Below are 26,354 nucleotides of genomic sequence, written 5' to 3'. Positions count from 1 at the left end.
ACATAATGAGTCACAATCACATTTAGTGAAAACTGTGATCATAGTACAAACCAGAGAAGGAAAAGACATATTCAAAAGAATGTATCTCAGCCAAACCTGAACTTCACAAGTCACTGAGACTGACATTCCCTCTAGAACCACCGGCTGAATTGCACAGGTTTGCTACAGCTAACAATGATTTCTTGCAGTGAGAGGCCCAAAACTGGACACAGTACACAAGCTGCAGCTTTGCAAGAGCTGAGTACAGGAGGATGATTGCCCTCCCTGCCTCCTGCTGGCAGCACTGTTTCTGCTACAAGCCAGGATGACACTGAACTTCTCAGCCACCTGGACACACTGCTGATTCACGTTCTGCTGAGCCCTGACCAGCTCCCCCAGGTCTTTTTCCTCAGCAAAGCCTTCCACTTTGTCACAAGCAGTTAGCATTGCCTGGGGCTGTTGTGGTCAAAGTACAGGACCCAGCACTTGGCCTTGTTGAACTTCATCCCATTCTCTATTTAAAACTTAATGTATGTTTCTATTGAAGCCTGCTTTTACACTGAAACTGTTCCAAAAACTGATCCACTGATCCTGATGTGTTTTAAGTTTTTCTTTGTATTGCTTTATTTTTTTTTCCTGCTAATATATATTGTAGTCATTAAGACAATTCATTCTAAATTAGGATAAATTTCACTTTAGCTCAAGTTAAATTCTATACAATGTTATTCCCCTCTATCTTTTTCAATTTCAATATGTAGCTGTTTTAAGAACATAAAGAATATGTACATATCAAAATAATCTTTACTGCTCCAGATACCCAGATCCACAAAGATATTTTAAACTGATTATCACCTTGTTTTCCTGTTTTCAATAGTCTGAGGATATATATATATATGTGTGTATATATATATCCTCATATATATATTCTCATATATATATATATATATTAGTTCCTAAAGTATTTTTACTACTTAATTCCACTTCAAACTATACCTTTTTAGTGTGCTCTAATTTACATAACGCAGCAGCTTCAGAACAAGTGACGTTCAAATGAAACAAACCTGAAAGAAGCATTTCATGAACTAACCAGTGCTCTGCAGCCAATAGCAGTCATCTGTCTATACATATAGAGCAAGCTGGTAATAGCACCTCTGAAAAGAGACTGTTATGGACATCAAGAAACTGTATCAAGTAGCTTCACTTTCAATTTCTCTATTATATCCACATTCCTTAATAATGTAGACTTAATGGTGAACTAAATGTGAACTAAAATAGAACTAATTTCTTAAACTATTCAAAGACTTGCACCCTGCTGCATTCAACAGAATTGTTCCCCAATTAGAGCAAAATGAATTAAATCCATCATGTAGATTAATCTACCTGAAAACTAGCTTAAGATTTAAAAAGAAAATTCAAGGCTGCTAAGCCCAGCTAATTTAGGTACTGTGAATTGATCTCTACAACTCAGTTAAAGGAAGTATTAGCCTAATTTCTTCATTCTTAAGGAACTATATTAGTCAAGAATTGCTTGAGTATTTCAAGCTATTGTAACAGTAGTTGAGGATAAAAAGGAGCAAGATTATTGAAGACTGCATGTCCCACTTAGCTGAAAAATGAGTAGCAAAGGAGCTAGAAAGATGGAATAAGCTGGATGATAAAGGAAGGTTCGATTCTCTTTTGAATTTGTATCAAAGTGTTCAGAAAGAATCACAAGACTATGGTTTTACTTTTGTTGAGGCTTTTTTTGTTTGTTTTTTCATTTATTTTCGATATATACTGGAAATTATATTTTCCCTTATTGTAATAAAACAAACAAAAAAAAAACAAAAAACAAAAACAAACAACAACAACAACAAAAAAACCCAACCACAACAACAAAAAAAAGATTGGAATTGTTACTAGTAACTAAGAACAAAACAGTATTATTTTGTAGCTATACATGATTTCAACTTTAGTAGTATCTGAATTTTAAATAATATTGTACAACACCTCTATCCATACTACTATGTAGAAAATTTGAAGACACATTAAGAATAGTATTTAGACCACAAATATCTACTTCTCTGCCTAATGATATTATCAACAAAGAATCTAAAACATATATTATTTATATATATTAACAAGGAACAATACATTGGTCTTCCATAGTGTTCAGCTATCAGGCTGTTTCTTGGAACTACTGTGACTATTATCAACTCATCATTACCAAACTGACTTCACTGGTGAGTTTAAAGACACAGTTTATGAGGCCTCTTGCCATGGATCATTCCCAATAGACAGTTAAAGAGAAGACAGACATACTGGAGGCAAAGAGTGATAGCTTTGATAGGCTGACCATCCCACCAAACATTGGGACTAGAAAACTGCCTCTGTCAATGTTCAGTTATTAGAACTTTAGGCCTTCAGTGTTGAATTTGATTATTACATTTCAGGGAGCTTGGAAACACAAAAGAAAGTGCAGTATCTATATCCACTTCATGAAATTAAATAATTTGCCAAAATAGATGAACTAGAATAAATATCCAGAATATATTACCATTTTATAAGGATTTTAAAATACAAATTCCATATAAAAGAAAAAATAATAATAATAAAAAAACACAACTGAATAATGAAATAATGACAATAATTTCATTTCTATGACTCACAGTATTACAGGGTTTGAATGATAATTATCTGCTTAGTAATTGTGTGTTTCAGTCAATCGTAGACATTATTAATTCAGATTTGGGAACCACATTTTTTTTGTAAATACCCCACATCTGCCAAACATATAATAACAGCAAGTGCAACACCTCTTTACAGATAAATATTTAAGTTCACATAGCAATGAAGCCTTATTCTTACCATAACACATAAGTGCATAAGAGAAAGAGATTCTTACCCTCGAAAGGCCACACGTAGAGGACACAGGTGTAGGCAGGGATCCCCAACAAGAGATGCCCTCACCTAAACCCCTAAATGAGATCTGGGAAGGGGTGGATCCCAGCTCCACCCCTTCCATTTAGTCAAATGCACTGCTTGCACCTGATTTCTCCTGAGTTGGCCTTGCCTTCCCACCAGGTGCTCAATCACTAGTAAATGACTTCACATTTCCAAAGAGCTGAAAAGTATAGCATTAGAAATAAATGTGCAGTTCCCCTAAATACTCAGCTGAAATGAACACTCAGAAAGTAATCAAGAATCTAACACCAATACTCAAAAGCAAATTTTAACTTATTCAAGTAAAAAAACTTTATATACAAAAAGAAATATATATATATATATATATATATTCTCCAGATTCTCCTTGGAGGAAAAAAAAAAAAAAAATGATCACAACATTACTTTTTGCTAACAAATGCCTTAGGATTAGTTCCTGAATTCAAATGCTCTTATTACAAGAAGGCAGATATCTTGTCACTTGTTTCAATTGCAGAATCACATTTCAGGACAGAAAATGTCTTGTGAGGTTCTAAAGAGGCTATGACAAATTTAACAGCCCACAGATATCTGTTTTGGACCTCAGGCTGCTTTTATTTAGTCACTGATTTTATTCAACCACATACCTGTGTTAGATATCAAGACAAAAACACTTCTTGACTCAGAGTAAAAAGGTCACTGATGCATCAAAATTAATTTGCATTGGCATCTGAGCTTTGATTTTCTTTTATTAGAATAACATTGTTCTAATGTTAGATTTTCAATGGATAGAAGGTTTATATATTACTCAGATCCACATCATGATCTCAGAAAAGTAATCTTTCACATAACTGTGCTGTTCTCCCAGTTGTTCATGGAAGACTTTCATCTGCCAGAGTAGATTTCAGCTCTGAAGGAAGCATGCAGACTGTAATTGGCAGAGCAAAACAGAAACTGGTTCAATGCTTCCTGCTGAGAGCACTTCATTTCTCCCAGTAGGCTTTGGCAAAACTCAGCAGAGCTCAGAAACAAAACAAAACAAAACCTTTAGAACATCTGAAAAAGAAAAAAAATGTAGTGAAGTTGCTCTCCGACTTACTTCTATACTTAGAAACTGATTGATGGCTACTGACCCAATATCAGCCCCAGCTTTAAAGTAAAATCACCTTTCTAAAAAGAGAGAGAATAGTTTTGGTTTTCTGGTATTTTTAGTGCAAGATATTTATAAACCAGACATGCTCAAATAAGTAGAAAAGGATTTTGTAAACAGCAATACCAACACCTGTTTTGTGTAGGTACAAGCTTTCCTGTGGTTAAGCAATTTTTGAAGATCTTTAGGGTTAAAAAAAGAAACGCTCTGTTCTTAGGAACCTGATAAGAAAATGTCTGTTTCTCCTAGAGTTACTTAAACATGCTCTTTGTTTTTTTCCTTTTCTAATTGTTATTATTATTATTATTTTCTCTCGAAATCTCCTGGCTCTATTCATGCTTGACTAAACTTGCTTACTGGGGTTTTTACTTAAGCCTGCACTGCAACAGCTTCCTCAAAAGCTTCTACTCAGCTACAGTCAGGCAAAGTTCAACATTCTGTGTAGATATCTTTTGCCATAAGGGTAGGACAAGAAACGTATATTGTTCTTTGTTGCTCAGCCACACTTATTTTAACATATTATGTAAAACACAGCAAAATGTAAGCAAACGAATGAAATTAATACAATCTGTCACAAGTATGAAGGAGACAGACTTTGTAGAGTGAAAGTTATAAAATGAATTGCTTAAGCTGAGAACTATGGCAGAAGTACTAAAATGATACCAGAGGATATATCATCCACCTCCTCATAAGAATGATAGAAATAAATTTGTTTAATCAGAGATGGAATCAGAAATTAATAATTTTTAGAAATTTAATCAGAAATGGAAAAAGTTCATCACTTCAGCATGAAGGAAAGAGATTTTGGTTTTCCAAATTTTTCAGGTTATTATGAAGACTAAGGGCAATCCATTAGTTACAATAAACACAGAATACTGTATCAACTATTATACAAATAAAATTGAAAAATGATTTCAACTCACTGGGCATAAAACAGTTTCTGAATATTTTCAGAAATTTGCATTAACATTCCAAAAGCTATAAAATATTTCTAATTCATAGCAATTCCTTTCCTGAAGGAATATGCCTAAATTAAGAAAAAAACTATTTCACTTTAGAAAAATGCTTAGATGTTATATTGTTTTGTTTTCCTTTAAAATATTAAATGAAAAAGGAATTCGTTTCAGATATATTGACTAACACATCAGAGAATTCAACTCCTATAAATGAGATTTAAAATCCATTTGTTTTTTCTCACTTTTGGCTACTGTAAGATTTTTATTACTCTCAGTTTTCTTTGTGTGAAAACATTCTTTTTTAAAAACAGTATTTGTTTGAATTATTTCATCTCTTGACTTCTGTAACAGATTGTAATAAATGAGATATGCTCAGAGGTTACAACATCCATTTTTGACATTTGAAATTACTTTTATTTGATGTGTGATTAAATTCACAATTTTACATCTTCTAATAGAATTACTATTAATTTTCTGTCTGTGAAATTCAATTGTCATGTATTGCCATGACTTCTTAGGGGCTTTAATCAGAATTAATCATCACTGGCTTTTAAATGCATACATCTGAATGATTTTTTTCATCTGTTCTCTAGAATAAGCACTAATTATACAAGTTATGTTTTATAAACTAAATCGGTATTTCAGTATTTTACAAATAATGAAAATACTTTTCGAAAATCTATAGAAGAACAAAAATATACCATTTTAATCTATAAATTGCTTTTCATTTTATTAATCATTCCTTCTGTAAATTTCATGATTATGAAATTTATAATATCTCACCCAAATTCTAAAAAGCAGACAATGCTGGTTGTAATAAATGTTTCCATATGAGCATGGCTCATCTGAATGGCTTATCTTAAGCATATCATTCAATATGATTTTTTCATTTAGTTTTGTCTTATTGAAACCATACTACAGATTTCACTAAAATCTTTAAAATAACTCTAATATATTAACTTCAGACAGCACAATACATGTGATAATTTTAATACAGCATATAGGTCTACAGTGATTTCTCATTCTTTGTTAGTTTATTTTATCCTAGCTTACTGTGTCAATTTCTGGTGTCGTATTTATCATTATACACTAGTTGTAGGAAATATTGTTCCTAAAGCTAATCACATAACGAGATTTTAACACGAGAAAAACAACAGCAACAACAACAAAAAAACAAACAAAAACAAAACAAAACAAAACAAAATAAAACAAAAAAAAACAACAAAAAAACCTCCATATACCTTCAAAAACACATTCTGAAGATTAGAAAGTTTTGTTAAAGTTTCTTAGCTTGGTCAGCAAAAATTCTCATACCCGCCCCCCCCCCCCCCCCCCCCCCCCCTCCTTGTTTGCTTTTTTTGTTCTATTTTATTTTTTCCCCTGAGCTGTATATTTGCTAGATATATGCCGTAGATATCCCTAGGCATATATCCCTTTCGAAACACGGCACTTGTAGAATGGCTTGGGTAGGAAAAGATCATAAATATTATCCAGTTCCAACCCTCTGCCATGAAACAGTGTCACCAACCACTAGACCAGGCTGTGCAGGGCTCTACCTAACCTGGCCTTGAGCCCCTCCAAGGATTGGGTACCCACAGCCTCTCTGGACAGCCTGTACCAGTGCCACAGCACTTGCAGAGTAAAATAAATAAATAAATAGAATTCTTAATATCTAACCTAGCTCTTCTCTCCTTTAAATAAAGCCATTCCTCCTTGTCCTATCACAGTCTGTGTAAATAGTTGTTCCTCCTCCTTCTTATAACCTCCTCTCAAGAACTGGAAGGCTGGAACAAGGATTCCCCAGAGCCTCCTCCAAACTAAACAAGCTCATCTCCCGCAACCTTTTTTTCCAACCCTCTGATCATCCTTGTGGCCCTCCTCTGGATCCTCTCCAAAGCTCCACCTCCCTCTTGAGCTGGCAGTGCCAGGCCTTGACACAACGCTCCAGATGAGACCTCACAATTGCAGAGTGGGACAATCACCTCCCTCTCCTTGCTGGCCATTCCTCTTGCGATGCAGAGCTTTCAACCTGTGGAGCATATGAGCTACACAACTACACTTCTGATAAGTATTTGTATTTATATTAGCATATGCTGCATCTGAGAAGTCCTAACCTGTGGATAATAATTTTAGATTGAATGCTTAATACATAAATAAACATGTAACTTTTTCACTTGAGCTGTAGGTTAGATGTAGTAATAAAAATTGTCTGGTTTAGCATTGTAACTTGGTTTGTAAGAATACAGGACTGTTACTGTTTAATATTTCTGGCAATTCATATTTTGAGAATTAAAAAAGTGAACATTTCTTACTTTTCCTTTTACTAGAATGATATATTCTTTCCCTAAATATAAACAAGTTTATAAATAATATAATTTAATAAAACTATAACACTAATATACATTATATATGTAATAGTAATATAGCAGACATACTCCTTAGTCCTATTGGTAAAAACAGTATAAATTTACTTCTTTCTTACAAATGCAATGATCAGTTTGAGATTTGTAACTGGCATTCAATGGAACATTTACAAGTGGAATAGAAAAAAGGAAGATAACTGCATAAAAATGTTTTCGCAAAATGTTCGCAAACCATCATATTTAAAACTATTAAAATGGTAATAACTTCTCATGAAGTAGTTAGGCTTAACATCTGTTCAGTTAATTGACAGTAATCATTCTCACAGAACAGTCTATGATATGACCCTATAACTCATAGATCATCTTTACCAGTGAAATGGACAAATAGTAATGTATGACCTATTTTAGGAGTCTTGTTTCTTTGTAAGATGGAACAGAAATTGCATAAGTGCAATAACAGTAGCTACTTAGAAGCATTTGCTACTCTTTAGAATTTACTGCATTTCAGCAGATATACCAAGACTTGGCAAACATTTCTTCAGGAAAAGAAGTTATACACCATGTGCTAGGTTTTCCTACATTTGCTTCATTTTGTACATTTGCTGCATTTGCTCTGTGGCATTGTCAAAGTAAGCATAGAGATATGTAGCATAGCTGTTTGTTTGTTTTTCCTCTGGAGAGCAGAAAGCTGGGAAAATAAAAATTAGACATGTAGAATGTGAATAGGAAGAAAAATGTCTTTGAACTAGAAACTAATCTTGGTCAGCCTTAAAGCCATTGCTTCAGTATCTAAAACTTAATCATTGTTAGCTAGGCCAACAAAGAAAAAAATACTACATTTACTAAAAACATATGTATGCATACACAGAGAAAAATAAAACTATGTAGAAAAAATAAAGCTATTCATTCTGCTGGCATTTTCTAGTGTGTGGTATTTCAGACTTTTTTTTTTTTTTTAAGACTGTGTTTATTGGCAGGGTGTCCCATTAATAGATCTGTTGTCAGCAGTGTACAATGACAGTGTCCAGATCACATAACTGAAATAAAGTGGAATAAGATTTATGTTCTGTTTCAAAAGTGGCCACTATGGCTTTTAACAGAATGAACTACTCCTGTGGTAAAAAGTGTTATCTTGAAGGTAGAAGTCACTTTCCCATCAGCATTTGCAGGAGTGCTAATGATGCAGAAGATCACTTTAAAAGATGAGTATACAGATGTAAGTTATAGGCTTTAGGAAAATGAGATTTGATCAGTCAAGCATTTCAGGTGAAGATCATGAGAACAGTTAATGAACTTGAAAAAAAGGTGTTAGCTCTCCTGAGACAGTCTATTAGTGACTGGGAGGTAATGGTACATATTTGCAGAAGCAATTTAGGTAAGATATACTAAGAGAAGAATCGAAGAAAGTAATTATCAGAAATGTCAGTACATATTGTTTTGTTATAAATGCAATAATCTATTACATACATAATAATAAAAAAGGTTGTTTTCTCATCTAAAAATACTCCATAAATCACCTTTTTCCATCCAAGAAAACAATCATTGTAGGAAGTTAATTATTTCTGCTAATATAGCACTGATTTCAAAGCAGAGATTTCAGGAGCAACACTGAGTTCTTAACAGTCTCATTATGAAGACTTCTGTAACAGTCAAAAAAGTTAAGAGATTAAGATTTAAACCTGTTTAATCAGGATACTGCTACTCATATTTTAAAAATTAAAAATAAAAATAATAAAAAAAAAAACAAAAACAGAACCATAATTTATATTATGCCAGTAGTTCAACTAGACTATACCATGTTATAAACTATAGCCTATCACCAACGTTTTAGTCAATTTAAAGCATTATTTGTGTTGAGCAGGAAATTGTACAACTGTGAGATCACTAGTCAAAAAAACAAAATTTAATGAACAAGAAATCCTAGGGATTTCAGTCAACAAAAAAATAAATAAATAAAAATTAAAATTAAAATAAAAAAAAAAACAGAAAGTTTTCAAAAGGTAGTAGCCAGCAGTCTTATTCACCATCATTTCAGATTTACATTAGGTTATACAGCCTTTCATATCAATTATCCTTTACCTACAAATTTTGTATTACATACTCAGAAAGGATAAAGCTATTGCTTTTGCATAACATGAGTTTATAATTGTCTTGTTTCTTATAAAATGTTAGTCAGCCACAAATATTGTCAACTGACAAAATTAGAGACAATGTCCAAAACTTAAATCAAACTTGATTTACGTATTATAACATTGCACTACTTTTAGAGCACTTTTACAAAGAGGAATTTTTATCCAGAATCATTTTTGCTTTTTAATAATACATTTCAGTGTCACTGAAATGCAGACAAGAACCATGCTTCACAAGTAGGGAAGATCTTCATTAGGAAATCACCTGAGAGTACTCCAACATATTTTCACATTCGCTCAATAAATTTAGGTTATTTCAGATCTAAAATAAATGTGCTCTCATTGGCTCTGTTTATGGAGTTATATTGAATAAAGTTCTTAAAAAGTAACATTTTATTGTTCTTCAGCCACAAAGTTCTTTATGTCAATGACAGTGCAGCTAATGAAAGAGTAATGGTGAAAACAAGTGCAAGATCTAACAGTAGTAAAGACAAACTGCTCTTTAGCTTTTCTTCATACCAAAGGGAAAAAAAAAAAAAAAAAAAAAAAAAAAAAAAAAAAAAAAAAATACACATAATTTGTTGCATTTGATCCAGTCACCAGTCCTAACTTCAGCAAACTATATTTAGCATGTGAAATCTTATATTCAGTTCTGATGCAGATAACATAACCATAATCTAAGAGCTACACAATCTGAATGTTTTAAAATAATTTCTGTTGAAGACACAAAGAAAAGAGGTTTGCAAGGAGAACCAAGCCAGGCCAATACCAATTCATGGTAATTAATAATGCAATATGAAAAGTAAAACAAAAAAATCTTCATTTCAGCAGTGACAGTTCAAATTGAAAGGGGAATAGATTTTCAGCAATTTCAATTACTTTGTCACCAATTACTTATAATAATCAAAGAATATGGAAAGGTTGACATGTTACTAAACATAACTAATAGATGGAAGCACTGCAATCTTTTCAATTTATTGCTAAAATGTCAAGCTTCGAATCAGCATAACTGCTGTAAAACAAAATACAGCACTTCACAGAAAAAGCCTCATGTCTTTGAAATAGTGGTTTAGCTCTGAAACAAAATGACTACATTAGACAAACGAGAGCAAATCAGCTATCTACCATCACTGCCCACATAGATACCTCAGGGAATATAATTTGCAGATTGTTTCAAAAGCAAAACTAAAACCTGAAGATGAGTTCGAGACTTTACTTGTCAAAGCAATGATGAGGTAAGAAGCAGGGCAGCTGAGTGCAGATGCTGATGACATTCTTTAAGTTTTACATGGAAAGGAAAATGGCTAAGGCCAAGCAACACAAGTCTTGCTCAAAGGGAATCTGAGAAATTTGGTAATTTTTACTATGTTATCAATAACTTGGGATTCTTGATTTCCTGCTCATTTGTCAGATCCACATTTCTTTTCCTGTTACGCTTATCTGGGAGGCTCCAATAACACTGGATGTTTTGGCACAGTTATATCTTGTCCTGAAAAATACTGTTCTTCTGTTACTAAATTTCTCACTTCCGTAGGATGCTAGAATACCTGACATAAGCAAAGTTTTCTCTAAAATGAGAAGCTACAGCATCTTCAAACATTATACGTTCCATTAATGTGTATCTTCATGAATACATATAATTAGGATTTCTTTTATTTGCACTCTCAACATGCAAAGCATCTTCTTTTGCATCTCTAAGATGACCTCTGGCATCTACATTCCAATGACAAAGAGGAAGGAATGAAGGAGAAAATTAAAAAATATTAATAATAAAATATAAAATGAATTAAGAAGAAACACAAGCCTACTAGATTGAATGCCTACAAGCCTACAGCATCAGACAAATGGGTCTTTAAAGAGCCTGAAACACAATCAGGGTAGGGGCCTTACATACAAGCTGTGTTTTGAAGTGTGGTACATAAACAGCCCTGCAAAGAAAGGCACTGGGTAAATGTGAAAGGAGCTTACCAACAAGTCAGGGGTGGAAATCCTAGAACTCAAGGTGGGAACTCTTTCACAGATGGATAAACAATAACTATGCTTTGAAGAAAAAGTAAATAAACTAGCAGTATCTGAAAAATTGTAGATGTGCTTTTCAAAAATATCGTTAGAAAAAAAAATTATCTAGTCAAATAAATATTGGGAAGATGTAAGGGAAATGGAGGCATCTTTTTTCCTGCATCATTTACCTACTTTGTCTACAGTGAAAGAGGAAACAATATAGATTTTAACAGGAACAGTAACACTGACTTTCCAATACTTTTTTATATTACATCTAATTTCCTTGCCAGCTTGAAAACCACACCATTAAAAATAAAATTTACTTTTTGATATGCTATTGATACATTTTGATAATATTTGTTATGAATAATGAGGAACTTCTAGATATTCCTGAGCACTTCAGATTTAACACAGTTCTCGGAAACTGACAAATCCTTATACTGTTAAAGTCATAGAATGGCCTGGGTTGAAAAGGACCACAGTGATTATCTAGTTTCAACCCCCCTGCTATGTGCAGGGTTGCCAACCACCAGACCAAGCTGCCCACAACCATATCCCACCTGACCCTGAATGCCTCCAGGGACAGGGCATCCAAAACCTCCAGCTTTCTTCATTGAAGGAAAATGTACGCAATTGTCTGAATAGCATGTTCCATGATCTTCACTAATTCATGTATTTCCAAGTATATCATGACAGAAAAAGCCTTTGCTGCTCCTGTTACACTCCAGTAGGCTTCCTTTTTTGTTTTGTTTTTGTCTTTATTCATTTCCAATGAATTTGTTTAAGGCATACCTTTAGTTTCCACCTCAGCTATGCAGGATACAAATCCAGACTCTTCGGTTTCAAAGGAGAATACCCTGGTAATTATGCTGCAGAGTTGTCAAGTAAATCGTTAAATCAGTTTGGTTCAAAATAAAATAGGTGATACCTTCTGCATTTTAGACTTAACTGACTTCACTTCAAGATTATCTGGGAACAGATGACAATGGCTTACTTATTTGATCAATATCACATGCAATTACTGGGAATAATTTTATGCTGAAGTAATTGTGAAAGAAAGTCTGTATATTTTTCTGCCCCTGGTCTTCATACCCTATATGAAAACATTCCATAGAGTACCTATGAGAGTGTCTTTGTCTTGATCACTGGAGTGTGCTTAGTTTCGCAAAGCCTTACAATGAACTAGGGAAAGGAAAAACTATTTTCATACTTGATCACCCATAGATCATAGTATTTCACTACATAAATAATCATTTTCTTCCATTTATTACACTTAGAAACTCATACTTGTATACTTAGAGAATGAAAAAGACTCTCACATGCAGTATCCAATTCTAGTTGGTAATTATTCCAGCAGGATATTACCAGCACCTAAGATCCAAAGGATAGCCCAGCCTTTGAGGTAGGTCCTGCGCTAAAATGAAGATGAGACTTATGATTATACAGGATTAGTTATGGAGTGTAATTACTTTCCAAAGCCTTGTATTTACTCAGAGAACTGTTGTGGGACAGCTCCTGTTCATGATGGGTCTTAATCTATTCATTGAAGAGGTTGAAAGGAATTATACCAGTTTGCACTCAACAAAGACAGAACAAGATATTCAACAAACTAAATCACGATTCAAGCCAAGAATGAAATATAAACATACTATTCAGAAAGAGTGGCTTTGGTTTCTGGAAGTAGACTTTGATTTACATGGAGCAGAAAAATACCAAAGTTGTGCCAGGCATGGGAAAAAAAACAGTACCCAATGCTACTAACCCAAAAAGCATCTGTAAGGAGATTTTTAATGTTTCTATTCTAAACATTTATATCAAAATAAGTTTTTACTTTTAACCTCAAAAACACAGTGAAAGTAGTCTGCTCAGCACTGCAGATGTACCAAGAAGCAAGATCAAAATAACTTGTATAATTGCTCTGTAGCTAACATCCAGGATATTCTGACATCAAAAAATCCGAGATTTACTGTGAATAAATCTTGAACAAACTTTCTCAGATCTTTAAAAGATAGAGCTTCAATTATTTACAACACTTTCTGTTTCTTCTCCAATGCATAGTCATGGAATCATGTTTCTCTTAACATTCACGTGGAAGCTACATTCTACTTTCAGATTAGATGATCTGATTTCTGTCTCCAAGAAAAAAATATATCCTGTATCTACTGAATAACAAAAAGAGGTCTTTACTGATAAGTATGTGTAAAATCTGTTCTCAGATGTAGCTTTCTTACCTCCCTCTGAATTATATTACATTGGTAGACATAATACAAAATTTATGCCTTCTCTATTCTGATGAATAACACGTACCTTACACTTTCTGATAGTAAGACAACAGAACATGCACTTGGTATGGAAGTTTTGAGAAAAAAATAAAACCAATATTTACAATAGTTATCAATATATCTTAATAGTTATATATCCTTGAGTATTAAAAAGAAATAAAATACAAAAAATATTCATAAAAATATATATATTCACCTAAAACTGTGACATAACAGAGTTAATTATTAAGGGACTCGGAAATAAGAGGAAGAGACAAAAAAGTCTAGATTTTCACTCAATTTTCTCTTTTTTATCTTCCGAATATATGACTTGACAGGCACTTCCAGAAGAACTGTCAATCACGTATTGTCCCAGTTAATGAACTGTCATACTGAACATTATACACAGCTCAGTAAAACTGGCACAGCTCCATAATTGAGAGGCTGTTTTTTTTAAAACATTTCAATTATACAGTGTCCTGAGAGTCAATAACACAAAAGCAGAAGCTTTTTCTTATACATGAAAACTTTCATCATGTTCTAAATGAAATGATAAGCAATGAGCTTTTGCATTTTAAAATCCTCAGAAGGCAAGAAAGTGGATTAACTGTTCTCATTGTTAGATAAGTGTTGTTTGGGTCACAAAAGAATGGCCTTTAGTAAAATATTCACATTTTCATGGGTATTCTCAAATTCCTTATGAGTACCTAGCATACTTACTACATATTTGGAAGAAAATCTATACTGAAACCTGAGGAGTTGTGTCTGCAATCATTTTTCAACATTATTTACTTAATCAAGAATTGTTAATCTGTGCAAAACTGAGTTCAAGGAATAAGTTGCTATTTAGGACATGATATTTCAAATAATGTTTCAGCAGTAAAAGTGTATTTTAATTAATGAACATTCATATATATAACAAAAGTTATCTGTGTGAATTGGCTCCATGTAATTACTATCACATTTTTGAAAACAATATGTACACCCATATTCCTGAATATAGTACTTGTTTCACTTACATTGCTCTTCTGAAAATTGTTATGATGTGCTGGTTAGTTTTTCCTCAAACTATAGAGACATGTTGCAAGATAAAGATGTTTGCTGTTTAATTCTGTTCTGGTGAGATGAAAGCTCTACGAGGTTATAATTGCTCATAAATATATCACATTCCAAAAGCCTGGGAAGAAAAAGCATAAACCTGACACACACAAAAAAAATATTTTAAATGCACCAAAAATACATCTAGGAGGAAAAATGGGGTTCTAAACTTCATACTTCTGAGCTTGTGGAGAAGCATTTTGGGAAGTAAAAGCAGTGCAAAAGGTATCTTTCTAATTTTATTAGAAAATTGAATCAGTTTATTATGTTGTTGCTTACGTTACTGGGTGACAGAGTGCGGTGATTCTGACAGTCAAGTCCTTCCAGAATAAGGCAGTTACCTGCAAGACTCAGAAGGGTTTTAACTCTGTGACATGCAAGTTTGTGCTATTATTTTTTTAGTATTATACTTCTGATTTTGCAAAATGCAAAAATAGTATTTCTGATTTTGCAAAATGCAAAATAGTATTATCACTGGATTTCTCCATATTATCAAGCTTCATCAAAACACATTATGTCTAACTGTTAACTATGTGTTAATAGAAATACTATCATTCTAGTAAAATAGACTCAGAAGAGTCAAAAAAGAAACAAAAATCACCACAAATAAAAAATAGCCACAAATTTCTCTTGCTTTTATACAACATGATAAAATTTCTTAGCAATCTGAATGGAACAGATATTTTAATATTGAAGATATTTTTGAGATTTTTGTTTATATAAAGAAATAAGCACTGTTTCTTCACAATCTGGTTTGGTTTCAAAGGATCTTAATCTATCCCTATGTTCATGCTGTCAAGTCATTTTGGTTTCACTTGAACTTTGCCTGTTGACTTCAGTAAGATTTTATGAATTTGTGAAACTGCATGTGGACAAGAAGTTTGCTGTTTCTTTCCCTATGATAAATATACCGAGAATCATGTATCTATTCTTTTGCAAAACAACCTGCTTTTAACAAGGGCTATGTTACCACATCTGTTATAGATTGTGAAGTCCTATGTTGCATGCCATGTTAGAGGTCGGTCAAAGAACTGTGATAGAACACACTCTCTACTTCATAAATAAATGAAATAACTGCAGGCCACTTCTCATTTAATGCTTCGTATTTATGTTTCTTTTTTTTTTTTTTCATAACTGATTTTCAGCTCCCTTACGTGTAATAGCAAAATACAATGATTTCTTACTAATTAATGTCAAGAGAATTTAGAAAGATAAACAAATAAGAATAATGCAATCACATTCAAAAGCATTTGAACTGTTAATCAGCCAGCAGGTGGCAAGTTGTGTTCAGTGCAGAAAGATAAGGCTGAAGATCTCAGTAGTACTATGAAAATATGCTATGAAATGAAGTTCCAGTCAGACCTTTTTCAGTGAGTCATCCAATTATATACTATGCTGTTCTTTTCTTAAAGGAAAAAGAAATTATGTTATGCTCTCTAGCAACCTGAAGACTGGTATGTTGTAAGACACAAAGCAATTCCTTTGTAATGAACCTGAAAGAGCATCACTTGACTTCTTTATTGGATGTTCTAATCTGGAATATATTAATTTGCTTTCATTTTGGAGTATTAATCTCTGTTATTTGTCAGAGTGTACAAAGGGATATGTAGTGGGAATGGGGAACAGTATCAACACTAACTGAAAATAAACACTGAAGACTGCCAATAAAACATTACTGTTTCTATACAGAATTATTGAAGACAGAAAGTATGGCTGTATTCTGAAATAAATGCTAAAAATAAAAATGACAAGTATCTAGAACATTAGCCAAAAATAATGTGGAAAAAATAGGGAAAAAAAAAAAAACATTTTCCTTTTTGCATACAGTGAATTACATCAGATTTAGTGTTAGCATTGATAAGAATATTAGAGAACAGCTTTTAACTCTAACAGTGTAAGTTACTCTAAAGACGTAAAATGTTTTGTTACAACACAGTTCTGAATCTCAGCACATTTGTTATATTATCTCAAATCACTTTTCCTGAAAAAAAATGTCTTAGAAGGCAAAAGCCAAAGTTTTCTCACAAGGTATGATCAGCTTCTTTTATGTACATGGCCAATGTACATAATTGCCATTATGTACATGCACATACACAATGCACATGCTGATTTATGTATGCATAATCTGAAGAATCTAAGAGACAGACTTTTATATAAAAGCTTTCCAAACTGTGATAGTTAAACATCTAAAGAGGATATTAAATAAAAGCATGAATTATTTTCTCTAGCTTTTGTCAACACTAAAGTTTTCACCTGGCTTTCACTTATATTTGTTAACAATTCTAATTAGTATCTAGGGGAAAATGATTTTTTCTTGGCTTTCTCTGTTTCACACTGGATAGCATCACTCTTAAAATGCACATTTAATGTTGGCTTTCTAAACATGCTCAGTAGTGTTAAAAGAGCAAAAATAATTCACAGTAAAATTATTATTAATTAGCTAAATGGAACCAAGGGAGGAAGAATATCACAAAAGAAAAAAAATATGTAGATTGGATCCTTCATCCTTAAAACAGTTTGTTGTTTTTTTGTGTGTGTGTTTGTAGTTTTTTTTTTGTTTTTTTTTTGTTTTGTTTTTTTTGTTTTTTTTTCCTTTGGTAATAGTAAAACATACATCATGAAACGGATATAACAGCACGCTACACAGAGTATGGAGTAAAGTTAGAAGACTTCAATTTTTTAGAGCCTTGATGTTAATTGGCTTAACGATCCTGCCAAAGCAATTAAAGCAGCAGTGGGTGGTTTGAGGATGATGCAGATCATTGATGCCCCATCAAACATAATACAGTTACAGACATATTTTGTTTGAGTGGATTCTAAATGAACCACCCACACAAGTCATAGATTTAAGAAGGCCTCTGTTTGAAATATTTTAGTGATAAGTATAACACAAAAGTTTGAAGTTGCACAGTTCTTGGATTCTAGTGTCAGATAAGGTGAAAACAGAAAGTGCTGCTTTTTTAATGACCAAGAGAAGAAAGTACATAATAATTTTTAGATTTTGCACAGGATTGAGAACAACCCTGCCAAAAATGACTCGGGGGTTCTGTTGGATGAGAAGCTGGACTTGAGCTAGCAGTGTGCCCTCACAGCCCAGAAAACCAACCATATCAAGGATTGCATCAGAAGAATCATGGCCAGCAAGCTGAGAGAGGTGATCCTGCTTCTCTACTCTGCACTGGTGAGGCCTCCCCTGGAGTAATGCTTCCATATATGGAGTCCTTGGTACAGGAAAGTACTGTTGGAGTGCATCCAGAGGATTGCAACAGAAGTGATCCAAGGGATGGAACACCTGTCCTACAAGGACAGGCTGAGTGATCTGGAGCTGTTAAACCTGAACAAGAGAAGGGTCTGAGTTGACCTAATAGCAACTTTTCTCTTTTCTGTTTTTCTCTTTTCTCTTTTATCTTTAGGGAAGCAAAGGGAAAGAAGGGTATAGACATTTTGGTGATGTCTGTTGTGATAGGACAAGGGGGAATGGTTTCAAAATTAAAGAGGGGAGATTTAGCTTAGATATAAGGAAAAAGTCCTTTACAGTGAGGATGGTGAGGCACTGGAACAGGTTTCCCAGAAATGTGATCGATGCCCCGTCCTTGGAGACTTTCAGTGATAGACTGGATCAGGCCCCAGGAATCCTGATCTAACTGAATTTCCCTATTTATTGCAGGGGAGTTGATCTTGATGATCTTACAATGCCCCTTCTAACTCTAAGCATTCTGATTCAATCATTCTAAGATTTTAAATATCACTGCTTCTAGGTAATTAATAAAACGAGGACAAAATTTTATCCTTTCATTCTAAGTACAGTTTAACTTTCAGTCATATAACTACTGTTGTCTTTGAAGATGAAAAGCTTGAGTTCAAAATTCAAAAGTTCTAAATGCATTCAAAATGTGTAAAAATATAAAAGCAGATTTATTAATGCGTCCAAGTAATCCACTCTACTAGCAGCTATGGCAGATGTCAGAATCTTTCTCACATAATTAGAAAACTTGCCAACCACTGCACTTGCTTTAATAACTTTATTTTCAAATTGCTCGTTCAAAAAATTTATGTGAAAATATCTCTGCAATGACTTCTAAAACATCAATGTAAATATTCTGTTAGAAATTCAGAAAATTAAAGACCAGCTTCTAGCTTCCTCCACTGTATTTTTGTTCGTTGTTATTCAGTTGTATAATCTGAATTCATAGGCCTTAACTTCATAAGGAGAAAAACAACTGTATCTCGCTAGACTTCTGGAGTTATTTTTCTCTTTTTCCTTTCCATTAGTCTCTTCATCAGAAGAGCAGATTCTTATCTACAGTAAATTAGAAGATACTATTCTGCTTTTTATTTTTATTTTTTTTTAATGCTTCTGCAACACGGTGTATTATAGTGCTGCAAAAACTGATTATGAACTGAGACTTGACTTACCTTTTAAAATACAATACTTCTTACTGGATTCATGAATATATATTCAGTATTTTGTTTCAGGAAAACTATTTGAAGAGTATGTACTCCTGATCAGTTTCTGTCTGAGAAAGTCCTATCAATTGCTTCTGTTTTCTTTTATGATTAGACTTGGTGTAATTTTTTCTAAAATTCTTTTATGCCTGTCTGAAAATTCTAATTTTACCAAAATATGAAACTTTTAAAGGTATTGCTGACCCAGGATTTTTTAAGAAGAGCTGCAAAGTTCATTTATTTCTACTATTAGCAAAGCTTTTAATGTATCCATATCCACTAATTTTGCCCTTTTGAAGCAAAGCAATTTAGCCACATCACTCAATTCTCAAAAAATTGACACAATTTTCTGTTGTAGCAAGGATGTCCTAAGCACTTCAAAGATGTGACTTTGAGGTACTAACGTGTATTTTATACACTATCATGTGTATCTTATTGCTAACTTATATATTTTTTCTTGAATATTTTCTGCCTTGACTTTGATAGAACAGGGTTTGTATTGAAAACATTTGACTTTAAAACATGAACAAAAACTAACCAAATGTTCTTGTAAACCCAAAAGTCTGTACATATTTTCTCAAATCCCTCTGTGCCTTACAGATTGCTCATAGGAAAAATACATATGCGTAAATTACAGAAATCCTAACTATGCACAATTCAGAAGTAAATTGGACAAAATTCATCAGGGACCTTGAATGACTAGCTGCCACCAACTGAAAAAAATGTTGTAAAGGAACAAAAAAAAAAATGAGGCATTTTTTTCTGTTGGCACTATGCAAGTAGTCATAGAATCATAGAATGAATCATAGAATGGCCTGGGTTTAAAAGGACCACAATTATCATCTAGTTTCAACCCTGCTGCAGTGTGCATGGTTGCCAACCACTAAACCAGACTGTCCAGAGCCACATACAGCCTGGCCTTGAATGCCTCCAGGGATGGTGGAATTCAAACCTCCTTGGGCAACCTCTTCCAGTGCGTCACCACCCTCTATGTGAAAAACTTCCTCCTAATGTCTAATCTAATCTAATACCTCCTTTGTCTCAGTTTAAAACCATTCCTCCTTGTCCTATCACTAACTACACTGGTAAACAGCATTCCCCCTCTTGTTTATACACTCCCTTCATGTATTGGAAGGCCACAACGAGGTCTCCCCAGAACCCTCTCTTCTCCAAGCTAAACAAGTCCAGTTCCCTCAATCTTTCTTCATAGGAGAGGTGCTCCAGCACTCTGATCTGCCTCCTCTGCCCTGCTCTGGACCTGCTCCGAGAGCTCTGTATCCTTCCTGTACTGGGAGCCCCAGTTCTGGACACAGTCCTTCAGATGTGGCCTCACAAGAGCTGAGTAGCGGGGGTCAGTCACTTCCCCTTCTTGGCTGCCACAGTTGTCTTTCTGAGCTGCAAGTGCAGATAATTAGTGTGACGTTGCTAAGAATATATTTTTTATACTGTTTTATGCTATTGAAAATTATTTTTGTTTTTTTTACTAAAACCAGTTTCTGTAGAGTGCCTTCAGTAAATAAGTTTCTTCAGAATTTAAAATAGTATAAATATTTCTTGCTGGCCTGCTTAAAATATACTATTTTAGCAGTGGGTACTTTTGTGCTGTGAACTGATAACAACTTTGGACACTTCATCAGCATATAAAAAAAGCTCATGTTTCTTATATGATCAGTGTAACTACTTCTACATATTTAGCATAACACAATCAAATTATTATTTTAGAAAGCATGGTCCTGTCAAGTAACTATTAGCTAGTCAGAAACATTACCATCTTATAGCATCCTGTAACATAGAAGTATAAATAATGAACTTAAGTCATCTGTTTTTGTTGCCATAGTGAATAAATTATCTTTTGTCTTTTCATTATCTATTCAGTATATAGAAAAGCTTGAATTTTCTTCTTTCACCATTCTTACTGCAGACATATGATGTCTGTATCTCCAAACTTTACATAAACTTTTGAACTCCTTATATATTTTATTGTGAAACTGACTTTTTGGCATGAGCAACAGAAGTATATATTTTCATGTTGTCTAAGTTTTTTTGAGAAAATCAACTATGCTGTAAATAAATAAAAAGTTACATAAAATTTACCGTAAAAATTAATCAGTTAAAATACTGTTTCTTTTAGTATAGTTAAAAAGTATGCATATTGCTTAAATCTTGTTGTTTTTTAAAATCGTAGAATCATAGGATCATTGAATCATATAATGGCCTTGGTTGAAGAGGACCAAAATGATCATCTAGTTTCAAACCTTCTGCTATGTTCAGGGTTGCCTGTCACTAGACTAGGCTGCCCAGAGCCACATATAGCCTGACCTTGAATGCCTCCAGGAATGGGGCATCCACAATCTCCAGCTATCTTCATTGAAGGAAACTGTATGCAATTGTCTGAATACCTTCATCCAAGATCTTCGTTAATTCTTTCATTTCCAAGTATTTCATGACAGAAAAAATATTTGATGCTTCTGTTACACTGCAGTAGGCTTCCTTTTTTTGTTGTTGTCTTTACTCATTGTTTAACATTCTAAGGAATTTTGTAACTAGCTATTAAAGCCTTCTTTCAGTTCAGGTGATGTTAATCACCTGCCTTAGGTGTCTAAATTAGATCCTCCTTCAAACCATCTCAGAAAGTTTTAGCAGCATTTGCCAAATTTTGGAATCCAAGAAAGACATAAGCCATTCACTTTGGAATTGTGTAGCAACAAAATTTTAAAGCTCTGTGGCAGTTCAACGACTTTCCAAGCGGAGTCTAATTCTTCACAGATTGTCTACACAACAGAGAGCTCACCATTAGAAAGGTGACAGGAAAGAAATGACAGGGTCTAATTTTCACACACATTACTTGTTCATAAAATTCACCTTATTGTATTTTCATAAAAGGTATACACACTGGAATCTCTTGATTTATGTCCATAGTAGAACTGTATTCAATGAATAATTTCACTCCCTATTGTGCAGAAAATCACTGTTATATTTCCTCTAAAAATTTTTCACATTGTCCTCTTTAGATGAGTGCCGTGAATTACTGTTTTCACAAAAATTTTTCCTAGATCAAAAAGAAACATTTGTACAGCCATCTTATTAGCCTTGCTTTTACTTTTATTATCTTAGGCTGTGATTTATTCATCTCTCTCTTTTTTTTTTTCTTTCCTTTTTTTTTTTTTTTAATGTAAATCATATATAACTGTCTGCATTGCATTTTTATTTTTTTTTAATATATACTTTAAATCTTCTTACTATGACAGAAGGCAAAACAATGTATTAGTTATCATTATTTTATTATTATGTCTTAAAAATTGTTACTTTATTTCAGTATAAGCATTTCGTGCAGGTAATTATAAGGGAGGTTAAATTTCAGAATAGAGCCTCAGGAGTCTTAACATTTATTTCTAATTGGTTCATTCCATTGGAGACATGCAAATTAGAACAAATCTAAGTTGTATCAATGGAGATGTTCTAGGATATGTTTTGCCATGATTGAATGTTTCAAATCATTAGATCACTGTCAGCACTCCCAATTTTTATAGTTCCTATTTTGACTCTCAATACCAATTAGTTTCTACATTCTAGATTTTATATTGTTTTATGGGGAAGGCAGAAAATAACAGAGTTGGCTATTGCTGACCGCAGTTTGGGAACAGATTAGCAGTCTCCTGTAAATCTTTTATTTTGAGGCTAACATCAACACCTACTTTGGCAAGACAGTTGATGGCATCTATTTACACAATGCTTCATACTTCTGGAAGGAGAATCATTCTGGTGGTCAGCTTTACCTATGAGGAATTTTTACATGATTATAACATAACCTCCATCTCTTTCAGTATTTAAACATTAAAAAAAAAAAAAAAATTCTCTTTGATAATATTGGACTTTGGCAAGCTTATCTGTTTTTTTTTGTTTGTTTGTTCATCTTGGGTATAAAATGACTTCTTTTATTCACATTTTTTATAGTATTATAATATGACTGTAACCTTAAAAAGACTCATTTCCACAGCCTTCAACTTTATAGCTTTTATCTTTTCTTGTCTTAGGCTATTTTAAAACCTCTTGAGTTTTTCTAGTACTTGGAGTGAAAGTCAGATGCTACATTACTGCAAAGAGAATTATTTATGAACTATCAAAAACTATTTCCTAGGAAATGTGCATTCTGCATTTGAATATACAATGAAAAAAAAAAAAAAAAAGTAGTAGTGGGATTGCTGTTCTACAGTGAAACAAAATGAAAATAGATTAGATAAGTAAAATCTTGGAAAAATTAGGGCTATCAAAATTTTATTTCTGTATTTAGCTTGAGCACTGACCTGTCTAGCTGCTGTCCACAAAATCTTATTAGTCATTCCTTTGTGACTTCTGGTCATTGTGTGACTATTTTCCCATCTTTTTCATTAACTCAGATTATCAGATTGATAAGTAATGACAAACCAGGTTTTTGGGTGGTTGTGGGAAGCCATAGCTTCAAAACAAGAGATTTGTTGTGACACAGACATCATTATATCCTCACAGGCTTCCAGCTACTGGCATGCTTCCAGCTTTTATTAAACATTTCTATTAAATGTCATCTGTCTGGGGGGGGGGGGGGGGGCATGCAGAAAAACAAAAAGTACTGCTGGCTGTTTTAACTGGTAAATACAGGTGGGGGAAGAAAGAAAAAAAAAAAGTGAGCTAGAAACATAAAAGCCATCAAGAATAGTTGGGCAGATTTTTTTGAAAATATGAAGATTTTATCTTTTTTTTGTACATAATAAACATTGAACAAAAGTTGCCACTTTTATTTATAGCATATTAAATCTTTACAGTTAAACTATAGGAGGACTAAGTAAAAAGACAGGCCAAATCTTCATAAAATAGAAGGAACTCCTGTACTTTCCCTCTTTCTTTTACTGCTTCTGTTGGAAAGTATATCCATCATCCACTCTGTAGAACATTACCTGCACAGATAAATTATGTAGATGCAAATTTAAAATATATACATTTGGAACACTATATTGCACACTGTCAGTTGGCCATAAATAACCACTGCCAGCTTGAGAGAGCTGATACTTTTTTAATGTTGAACACTATTATTAACAGTCACTCACCAATTGCTTCCCTACTGCCTTTGCTATCTGAGGTAGATGAACATGTGGCCGAAGCTTCCTTGCATTTAAGCATAACAGCTAACTCAGTTTTGAAAATATACCACTATAACATAATATTTCCTTGATTAAAAAAATGACGAAACAACCAGAACCAAATCAAACCAAACCAAATAAACCAGACCTCACCCCAAACAAACAAAGAAACAAAGAAAAAATACCAAAGTGAATGAGACAGTAGAAGAAAAGATACAAAAAACAGCAGAAGACAATGGGAGCCTTTTATTAAGCACATATGGTTGGATGAAGATATTATTTTAAAGCCTTTTAGTCCTCCTATTTTTTTTCAAATCCTGCTCTAGTCCTTTAAGGTGATTTCAGAGAAGACTTATTACTTCACTTCAGGTAACACTGAATTTCACAGGTAATATAGCAACCCTAGCATTTGATGTCAGCAAAATCTCAAGTTACTTCTCTAAAAATAGTGTACTAAATATGAAATCTGTAAACAACAGTGACAGTTCTTGAAACTATAATCCAAAACTTGGAATCATAGAACCATAGAATGGCTTAGGTTGAAAGGGACGTTAAAGATCATCTTCATGCTTTCAAATTTGGTTTCCATAGTAAACAGATTAACTTTGATTTCTGGAAGTGGCTATTCCAGTTCTGAAATTTTTACAAAAAACTAGGATGAGTTGGAATAAAAGCATTCCTGGAGTTCCTCTTCCCATTGCCCTTTTCCTTCAAACATTATCTGTAGTCTATCTAATGGTACAATCATAATTTTTCTGGCAAGCTTTGCAAACACAATTCAATCTTGCCACTAGGAGACCACAGTATCTATACTGGAGAGGCAATCGATTAACATACAAGTGTTTGGAAAGCTTGGAATGATGAAAGGAGGATACATAAAAATTCAGCTAACTTATACTGGTGTTAAATGAGATCTTTTTTCTGCCTAATATAATCTGTAATATTGTCTTCCATGGACGTATCTCTCCCTTTTCCTCAGGTACACACCCATCCATCAGCAACAATAAAACCAGCAGAGTACTATTAACACAGACTCAACTAAAACCAGGGCAGTATGTTTAAAGCTAACTGGCCGTCTTAAACTCAGAAGAGATTTGTGTTTACAATAGAACATTTAAGAACAAAATTACTAAGACTAAGTTTGAAGGATTGTCTCATGTTTTTGAGTTCCTTTTGTAAAGGCTCAGTGTTTTAACATCCATAACTGCCAAACCAGAAACACTAGATGGACATTGTAACAACTTTTTTATCATTGAATGGCATCAATTCTATCAAGTAATTACAATACAAACAGTAAGTAATGAACACCTTGTGCATATATATGCATATTTATGCATACATTGATATCGTTTTATAAAGAAAATTAGGGTAATTACCACATTCAAAACTGATGAAATTACCACTTGTTTTTAGAATCAAAAATTCTAAATATTCAGTGTTGCTTGAGGTAGTCAGAAATATTTCCCCTTATCTGCAATGAATGCTTAGTAAACACTGTAGGGTCTTTCATTTACCAGAAACGTGCATCCAGAATGTCAGATACAAAAGACTAAATAACAGTCTTTCAAAAGTTTTAAACAAAAGATGCTGTATCATTTGTGATTCTGAATGTAATGCTTTTATTCTTAAAAAGGACACAAGGTGATTTCCTTACATATTTAATCTGTTATGTATTCCATTCATCAGTCATATTCATTTTTTTGCCTTTTTTTTTATTATGTTAAACAAGCTAACTTGTATTTTATACCCTTTGTTGAATTTTCTGTTTCCCTGACAATACCTATGAATTCTGTTTCAAAATATCCAGTCTTATCTATCCATTACTGAAGACATATGCCAGCCTTATCACTTTTTCTTTTAGGAATGCTACTCTCTATACATAAAGTTATTATTATTATTGTTTTTGTTGTTGTTATTATTATTATTATTATTATTATTATTATTATTATTATTATT

At 33.2% G+C, this 26,354-nt stretch overlaps 1 protein-coding gene across 2 annotated transcripts in view; it reads right to left on the bottom strand.

Moving 5' to 3' along the window:
- Positions 1 to 26,354, bottom strand: part of EYS (eyes shut homolog) — a 771,550-nt gene that overhangs the window by 712,680 nt on the left and 32,516 nt on the right. Inside the window, exon 1 of one of the 2 annotated variants that reach the window (XM_032443873.1) lies at positions 2,864 to 2,964. The exons of the other annotated variant lie outside the window; for it this stretch is intronic. The gene's annotated coding sequence lies outside the window, so the exon portion shown is untranslated. Of the gene's footprint in view, positions 1 to 2,863; positions 2,965 to 26,354 lie in introns of those variants that run through there. 2 annotated transcript variants of the gene reach the window in all.

Source organism: Coturnix japonica, chromosome 3 (genome assembly GCF_001577835.2).
Source record: "Coturnix japonica isolate 7356 chromosome 3, Coturnix japonica 2.1, whole genome shotgun sequence".
Taxonomy (NCBI): Eukaryota; Metazoa; Chordata; class Aves; order Galliformes; family Phasianidae; genus Coturnix; species Coturnix japonica.
Note: the sequence above shows the minus strand (reverse complement) of the source record. Positions and strands in the feature narration are given on the sequence as shown.